Raw genomic sequence first — 9113 nt, 5'->3', positions numbered from 1 at the left:
GATAAAAATTTTGGGCCTTATTCACAAATCCCCATACATTCAAATCCAGGCAAATTTGGCCATAAAATCACTAATTCAAAATTTTGAAAAGACCCAAAAACGCTTTTAGCTCATAAATTAAGACCCTTTAAGATTTTTTTAAGGAACATACAAATTTATATATATTTAAAATATTTTTCGGGCTCTATTTCGATTTGGGTCTAGAGCGGCCGCCCACCCGACACTTGCTCTGGGCCGGCCCTAAATATTAGACTACTGAATTTTCAACCTATGTATTAATTTTTCTTTTTAAAATCGAGCCAAACCAAGCCAAGCCAGCATGGTTTAAAACCATGCCGAGCCCGAGCATAGATTTTCAGCTTGATTTCAAATCCGAGCCAAGCCAGCCGAGCCCAAGCTTACTCTAGCTCAGCTCATGAACAACTCTACCAGCCAGGGGCGCAGGATGACAGGGGTCGGGGGGGGCACCCCCGAACTTTTCGCATAGTAGTGTTACGTATGTACTTTTCATATAGAATTTGTTAGGTATATGCGTTTTCGCTCTCCCGGTTTTAAAAAAAATATGTATATACGTTTTCGACCCCCCGGTTTAAAAAAATATGTATATACGTCTTCGACCCCCCGGTTTTATAAAAAAATAATTTATATAGCCAAAATCAGATCTATTCAGTTTCAGCCCAAATCATATTGTTATGTTTATTATAACTCAAAACTAAAAGCCCAATCAATGACCCAAATACCCTTTCTATCAAAAAACCCAATATGTGTTGATTGGATTACCAGGTCGCTGAACACAAAAAGAAGAAGAAGAAAAGGAACGACTGAACAGAAAGAAAACCAAAATCGCTGGCAGTGGGCTAGCTGGTGTTGGCTGGAATCGATTTAGTGCTTCTTCAATCTTCAAGGTATGTGTTTTATCTTTAGGTTTAATTTATTTAGGGCTTCAATTTATGTGATTTAGTTTGAAATTAGTGGTGAAATTGTTCATTTGTTTGTGTAGAGGTATGGTATTGGACCCGACCTGAGCGGTCAGACCTTCCCGTTACTTATTGCTTTTATATTAATTATTTATTATTGTGCTGACTAACCCAACCGCGAGGCCCAACGCGTTGTAGTATATACTACATTGGGCTAGGGACTTGTAGAGATAACCCCTAACTGGGCCTGGCCCATTGAGGTTAGGGGAGGCCCATGTCCCCTATATAAGGAGGTGTTCACCTCATTATTAGGGTTAGACAAGATGGAGCCGCCACACTTTTGTTACTGGAAACAGGGGATTCTTTCCCCTACCGGTCATCTCTACGGTTCCACCTTTGTTTTCTCTTATGCAGATCTGGAGACGGGAGGAGGAAAAAGGTGTGATTACCAAACCTCGGAGAAAGCGGATCAAACTCCCTCTTCAGGTGAATCCGTGTTTCAACATTGGCGCCATCCGGTTCAAAATCTAGATCCAAGAATCACAACTTATTCTCCTTTACCCAAACCTTCAGATCTGTGTTGTTTCACCAGATCCACACGAGATTTTCGGTTTCAAAACCCTTCTAATCTACATTTGTTGGAAGAGGGTACACACCTCGGCCCCAAAAAAGTGCAGATCTGTAGTTGTACAAGGTTTTCTCAAACCATAGTGCAGATCTGTAGTTGTACAAGGTTTTCTCAAACCATAGTGCAGATCTGTAGTTGTACAAGGTTTTCTCAAACCATAATTTGGAGATTCTGGTTTTGTGGGGGTTCTATACCTCTATTAAGGAGTTCAGCCGTCATTTATACATGAGATAAGTCATTTTTTCTTTCCTTTCTTAATTTGATGCAAGCTTTTGTATAAATAAGGTATTACAAAAGTCATGTGAAACAAACGAGTTGTTTGGCAAGGGCTTTTACAAAAGGAAATAAGTTGCAAGATCTTCTTTACACTACTGAAGAAACACTGATCTAATTAGGGACTTAATTAAGATTGGTTTATGTTTCTATCATAGTGGTTAATCTTCTTAGGGATATTTGAGCTCCGACCTGAATGGTTTGATCCTGCAAAACAGAACACCGTTACTCGTTAAGAGGGGAATGTGGGGGTTTCCCTCTTAACCAGGCTCCGGCGTGAGAATAAGCAACTGTTTTGGGAATAATTAAGTGCTAAGAGTGAGAGTAGAGGGAATAGAATGTTTAACCTGTGGAATGAGGTCTCTATTTATAGCCGGAGAGGTGTAAGAGGTTATGGGCTGATGGGCCTTGGGCCGGAAACGGACAACATAACGGATATGCTCTTTGTCTCGCTGGAGTCGACCGCTTAGTGGCTTCTAGACGTTCCTCGGTGCTGGCGCACCTTGATTGGAGCCACGTGTCATTGTTGTCGGCCTTGTTGTCCTTCTGCCATCAGCAGACAAGTGGAGATCGTGGGACAGTTGTCTCCGTCCTCTGATTGGTGCCACGTAGATGTCCTTGTGTACTTCTCGTCAGGCGATCGTGGCGCACGATTGACCAGAGCCTGCTGGACGCTCATTGGCTCCTTTTACTGCCACTTGTACCTTGTGTACCACTGTAGGTAGCCGTGCGCGTCCCTACTGTGTGGTTCTTGTTGAACAGCAAACTAACCCGCGCGGGGTTAGTATGCTCGTTTGTTCCATTGTTTTATGCTAAGTGCTGATATCTGAGCCTCTTGTGGGCCTTTCTCGCGCGAGATAGATCAGAGCGTGGTGTAGGCCGCGCGAAGTTCTTATTAATAAGTTACTGAAATAAGAAGTATGGTCTCACGCGCAACCTGAGCGGAGGTTTGCGCGGCTTTTTGGGACCATACCCCTTCAACTACCTGGCTACGAGATCTTAAATTCTCAAAATGGCTTTTAATTTATTATGTGATGATATTTGAGAGCTCATGTGACGGCTACTAATTAATGACTTTGATTTTCGTCTTTAAAGATCAAAGTTCTTTCAAGATATTTTAGATTATTAAATAATAAAATATAATCACTGCCATTCGTACATTTCAAAACAGATACAGCTGTAAACAATATAAAATACAGCTGTTAACCACTTTGTAAAATTGCCTGACATATGCCTGTGAATTTTGTCCTCTCGCCCGAAAGTGGGAGCATCACCTATCTCTTCTTCCGTTCTTCGTTACAAAATAAGAACACAACATCCTTTTTTTCCCTTTCTCTTTCTTGGCCCTTATAAACTTCTAAAGTAACCGTTCTTTCACACTGGGTTTTCGGTTAAGTATCGAATCATCAGACATACAACCCGCCAAGTCCGCGCACGCCGGACATGCTCCGCCGCCACCGGCGCACGCCGGACATGCTCCGCCTCCCCCGCGCACGCCCGACTTGCTTCGCCACCCGCGCAAGACGTATATGCTCCGCCATCCGCGCACAGCATGCTCCGCCGCCCGCGCACGCCGGACATGCTCCACCGTCATCCGCGCACAACATGCTCCGCTGCCCGCGTGCACGCCGGACTTGCTCGCCATCCGCGCACAACGTGCTCCGCCGCCCGCGTACGCCGGACATGCTCCGCCGCCTGCACACGCCGGACTTGCTTCGCCATCCGCGCACGCCGGACTTGCTTCGCCATCCGCGCACGCCGCCCGCGTAGCGCATGGCACGAGCGCCTCCTGCCTGACATACTCCGCCTCGTGGCACACCATCCTCCCGCCGGGCATGCTCCAATGCTCGGGCGCGTTCCGTCACTAGACAGTGCAACATATACGTTTATCCGCTGGAAGGCTGAAGGGGTATGGTCCCAAAAAGCCGCGCAAACCTCCGCCCAGGTTGTGCGTGGAACCATACTCCTCATTTCAGAAAGCTTATTAATACTATCCACGCGCGGCCTACACGCATTGTAATTTACCCCGCGCGAAGCAAGGCCCACAAGAGGCTCACATATCAGCACTTAGCATAAAACAATGGAATAAATGAGCATACTAACCCCACGCGGATTAGTTTGCGGTCCAACAAGAGCCACTCAGTAGGGAAGCGCACAGCTACCCACAGTGGTACATAAGGTACAAGTGGCAGTAAAAGGAGCCAATGAGCGTCTAGCAGGCTCTGGACAATCGTGCGCCACGATCGCCTGACGAGAAGTACACAAGGACGCCTACGTGGCACCAATCAGAGGACGGAGACAACTGTCCCACGATCTCCACTTGTCTGCTGATGACAGAAGGACAACAAGGCCGACAACAATGACACGTGGCTCCAATCAAGGTGCGCCAGCGCCGATGAACGTCTAGAAGCCACTAAGCGGTCGACGCCAGTGAGGCAAAGAGCATATCCGTTTTGTTGTCCGCTTCTGGCCCAAGGCCCATCAGCCCATAACCCCTTACACCTCTCCGGCTATAAATAGAGACCTCATTCCACAGGTTGAACATTCCATTCCCTCTACTCTCACTCTTTACATTTAATTACTCTAAAAGCGGTCGCTTATTCTCACGCCGGAGCCTGGTTAAGAGGGAAACCCCCACATTCCCCTCTTAACGAGTAACAGTGTTTTGTTTTGCAGGATTGTTTACCAAGTCGGAGCTCAAATATCCTTAAGAAGATTAACCATCATGAAAGGAACATAGACCAATCTAATTAACTCCCTAATTAGATTACTGTTTCTTCATTGGCGCCCACCGATTTTTTCTATAACCAACCTCATCTTCTTTTATTTGAGCCTTTGACATCTTTTTCTTCCTTCGACTATGACTGGTCAAGGAACCATTCCAGAGTTCGGTTTCGGAACCAACTCTAACATGGCGTTGGGTGAAGGAATCCAAAACTTCCAAGCCCAACAAATCGAAGAAATCGGCGAAGTTGAAATTACCAATACTGGGGGTCCGCGCGAAAGCATTAACCGCATCACCCAAGTGGTCACCCCAGGGAACAACGGTGAAGGACCATCGAACACAGCGCCACCTCAAAATGTATCTGCATTACTAGGCTTACCAGAAGGCGAAACCCCAGCCTCGTGGTATGCCAAGAACATCGCCACCATCAATGCAGCATACCAATCGCTGATCGCGCAGCAAGCAGTTTTGACGGCAGAACCGTCCTTGGTCACCCCTCAGAGTCAGGGGGCGCGCCAAATGCCTCCGCCAGCCAATCTACAAGGCAGAATCAACAGGCCTCCCCCTACAAGACGTTTAAGCGTACAAGACACGCGCGATACAAGAGGGGAAACGGATAGTTACTACGACTATCCGTCGAACCTTCAACGAGGCCCTGTTCACAGCCGGCTCACGCCGCGCAACATGAACAACGAATGGGAAGAAACGGACCCGTATGATCCCACATGGGAAGGTGACGAGGAATCGTCAGTCTTTAATTGTCTACCAAAAAACCATGAGTACTACAAGCCAAGACAACACATTGGCTACACAGAAGAAGCTGAAAGAGATTTCCGCCTGGCATACAGACCAGCGGAAGCTGCGGAACACTCCAAGTTTATCTTGAAAATTGCACTCGCGCCGCTTTCACGAGAGAAGCTACCCCCAACTGTCGGGAAATTCAATGGGTTGACTGACCCAAACGATCACGTCAGAACTTTCACGAGTGTGGGCTGCATGGGAGGTTGGAACATGCCCATGTGGTGCCACCTGTTCATTCAAACTCTTACCGGAGCGGCTCGCGCCTGGTTTGACAGCCTTCCACCTGGGAAGATTAAATCATGGACAGATTTCAAGACGCAATTCTTAAGCTACTTTAGCCAACAACGTCGCTACCAACGCGACACAGCCGAGGTAGAAGATATTTGGCGAAGAGATGGTGAAGGTCTGGAGGACTTCATCACGCGTTTTAACAAAGAATGTCTGGAAATAGGCGGCGTCAGTGAGCAACTCATGCGCTGCCACTTCAAAAAGGCTATACGATGCGATAGTCTCATTAGAACCATCACAGGCAAAGATGGAATGCCAAAGGAGTGGGATAAACTAATGGAAGCCGCAAAAATCGTCGCGCAAACTGAGGAGTCCCTTGCTGGTGGAAAGGGCTACTACCCAGAAGCTCGATTTTCAAGAGGAAGTACGCGCGACAACAACAACAAGCGTAACAAATACAAGAGTCATGACTGGAAGTCTGAGAGACCAAGAGGCCGTGACGACAGGCCACGCTACAGAGAAGATGCGCGAGAAACGATTGACCGAATCGGCTATAAGAAGGCGGTCAGAGACGACAATCGCGACAAACACTGGACTCCGCTCACAAAAACGCCAAAGAAAGTATTGATGACGGAGAATGTCGATTTCAAGGCGCCCAGACCAATGACAAACAAGAAAGGGCAAGACCCCAACTTGTACTTCGATTTTCACAAAGATTCAGGGCACCTGACCGACGACTGTTATAGCTTGCGACAAGAAATCGAGAGATCGCTCAAAAGCGGTAAGCTAAGCCATTTAGTGAAGAATGTACGCAAGGAAACCCGTCAACTCCAGCGCCACGACGAAGGGAACCACAAAAAGGTCCGACGACTAGAGACTCACATGGTCAACGGAACCAGGTATAGCGCGAAAGAGAAAGGCAAACGCCCTTACGAACCTTCTTGGCAAGAGCAGCAAGTTATATTTCCGGTACTGCGCGGCGGACCTCGCGCCACACGTCCCGTGGTCATTACCGGCATAATCGGGCATTATGAAACTGACTACATATTCATAGACCCGGGAAGTACTGCCGACATCATTTACGAACAGTGTTTCAATCAGTTGGATGAGGAGGATAAAGCGCGACTCGAACCAGTTGATTATCCTTTGTCTGGATTTTGCAACGAGATGGTTTTTCCTCTCGGACAGATCAGTTTCCCCGTCACGCTCTCTGACGGGAAACACTCAAGAACAACAAAGGTGAACTTCATGGTAATGCCAGTGAAATCGAGGCATGATGTGCTTATTGGGAGGGAAACGCAAGGCGAGCTAAACATGGTGACTTCAACGCCTCATTCTGCGATAGGTTTCCCAACCAAGACAGGAGTAGCAATCATATATGCCAAGAAAGAAGTAATGTCAACTGAAGAGCTGCGCCCAACAAAGGCGGCGAAGGTCTCCACGACCGAGCCAGAGAAATGGGTTTTAAACCGAAAATACCCTGAGCAGACTGTGACAATTGGCCACGCCATTTCGTCAGGCATCAGAACACGTCTAAAGCAACTGCTGTTTCGAAACATGGATATATTTGCCTGGACACCGGCAGACATGACCGGTGTCCCGCGCAACATCACCGAGCATTGCTTAAACACGTACCCATCGGTCGAGCCAAAGGTCCAAAGAAGGCGCAGCCTAGGGGCAGACAAGACAAAAGCAATGAACGAGCAGGTATGTGAGCTGCTCAAAGCCGGGATCTTGCGAGAGGTAAGATACCAGAGTTGGGTGGCAAACCCCGTGATGGTCGAAAAATCAAACGGCGGATGGCGCATGTGCGTAGACTACACTGATCTCAACAAGGCGTGCCCAAAGGATTGCTATTCCTTGCCTGAGATCGATAAAAAAATAGATTCTCTCGCGCCATACCGATGGAAGTGCTTTTTGGATTGCTACAAAGGATACCATCAAGTTCAGATGAAGCTAGAAGATGAAGACAAGACAGCGTTCAGAACAGATCTTGGAATCTTCTGCTACACAAAGATGCCTTTTGGCCTGAAGAATGCAGGCGCGACATATCAACGCTTGATGGACAAGACCTTTGCAGGTGACATCGGAAAGCATATTGAAGTTTATATCGATGATCTAGTGGTTAAAAGTCCTGAGGAGGACCAAATGTTGAAAGATATCGAGAAAACGTTCAACTCATTGCGCAGCGTAAATATGAAGCTAAATCCAGCCAAGTGTTCCTTTGGCATGGAAGAAGGGAAGTTTCTAGGCTTCATTGTCACGAACGGCGGTTTCAAGGTGAATCCAGAGAAAGTACAAGCTATAGAACGAATGTCCTCACCGCGAAACATCAAGGAAATGCAACGAATGGCCGGCCGGCTGGCCGCGCTTAATCGTTTTCTCTCCAATCACGCCGCAAAGTCGTATCCCTTCATTAGCACGTTGCGCAACTGTGTGAAGAAACAAGAGTTCAAATGGACCCCGGAAGCCGAAACAGCTTTTCAACAAATGAAAGCGTGTCTGATCGAACTCCCTACCCTGACTGCACCATTTGAGAAGGAGCCCCTCGTACTGTACTTGTCCTCCTCGGATAAGGCAGTAGGGTCAGTATTATTGGTCGACAGAAACGGGGTACAAACCCCGATCTACTATGTCAGCAGGGTACTCACTGACCCAGAAACAAGATATTCCACAATGGAAAAGCTGGTTCTTGCGCTATTACACGCCTCCCGAAGGCTGCGCCGATACTTCACAGGCCATGTGATAACCGTGCTTACAAACTTCCACATTGGCACTATACTACAGAAGCCTGAGACATCAGGAAGGTTGGCAAAATGGGCCATTGAACTGGGAGGCCATAACATCTTGTACAGGCCGCGCCCGGCCATTAAGGGTCAGGTCCTAGCCGACTTCATCACAGAAGTGCCGGCCGATAAAATCAAGGAGTGCGAGCTGATAGAGACTCCCGAAAAAGATGCAACAGATGAAACTTGGATGCTTTACACCGACGGGGCATCAAATGAAGATGGCGCGGGAGCAGGATTGCGCCTGGTGAGCCCAGAGAATCACGAGTTTACTTACGCCATTAAGTTGGACTTCAAAAACACCAACAACGAGGCTGAGTACGAAGCATTTCTGGCAGGCTTACGCCTCGCCATCAAGATGGGAGCTAAAAGCTTGCGCGCACATGTTGACTCACTCCTAATAGCCAGTCAAGTAAATGGCATATACGACGCAAAGGGAGAAGTCATGGCTTTGTATCTGGAACAAGCGAAAGAATTGCTCCAACAATTCAAATCTCACAAAGTTATACACATCAATCGCTCCGAAAACAAGCCAGCTGATGCCTTGAGCAAGCTTGCCTCGACTTCCTTTCAACATCTTGCCAAGGATGTAAGGATAGAGGTACTCAAGAATCCATCGGTGCTGCTGCGACAAGTGAATGTGATCGAAACGGGCCAACCTTCATGGATGACTCCGATAATCCAATACTTGCAAGAAGGGGTACTCCCTGAAAACAGAGCGGAAGCGAGGAAGATCCAAAACAAAGCCCTACAAT

Source organism: Helianthus annuus, chromosome 8 (genome assembly GCF_002127325.2).
Source record: "Helianthus annuus cultivar XRQ/B chromosome 8, HanXRQr2.0-SUNRISE, whole genome shotgun sequence".
In the NCBI taxonomy this organism is placed as follows: Eukaryota; Viridiplantae; Streptophyta; class Magnoliopsida; order Asterales; family Asteraceae; genus Helianthus; species Helianthus annuus.
Note: the sequence above shows the minus strand (reverse complement) of the source record.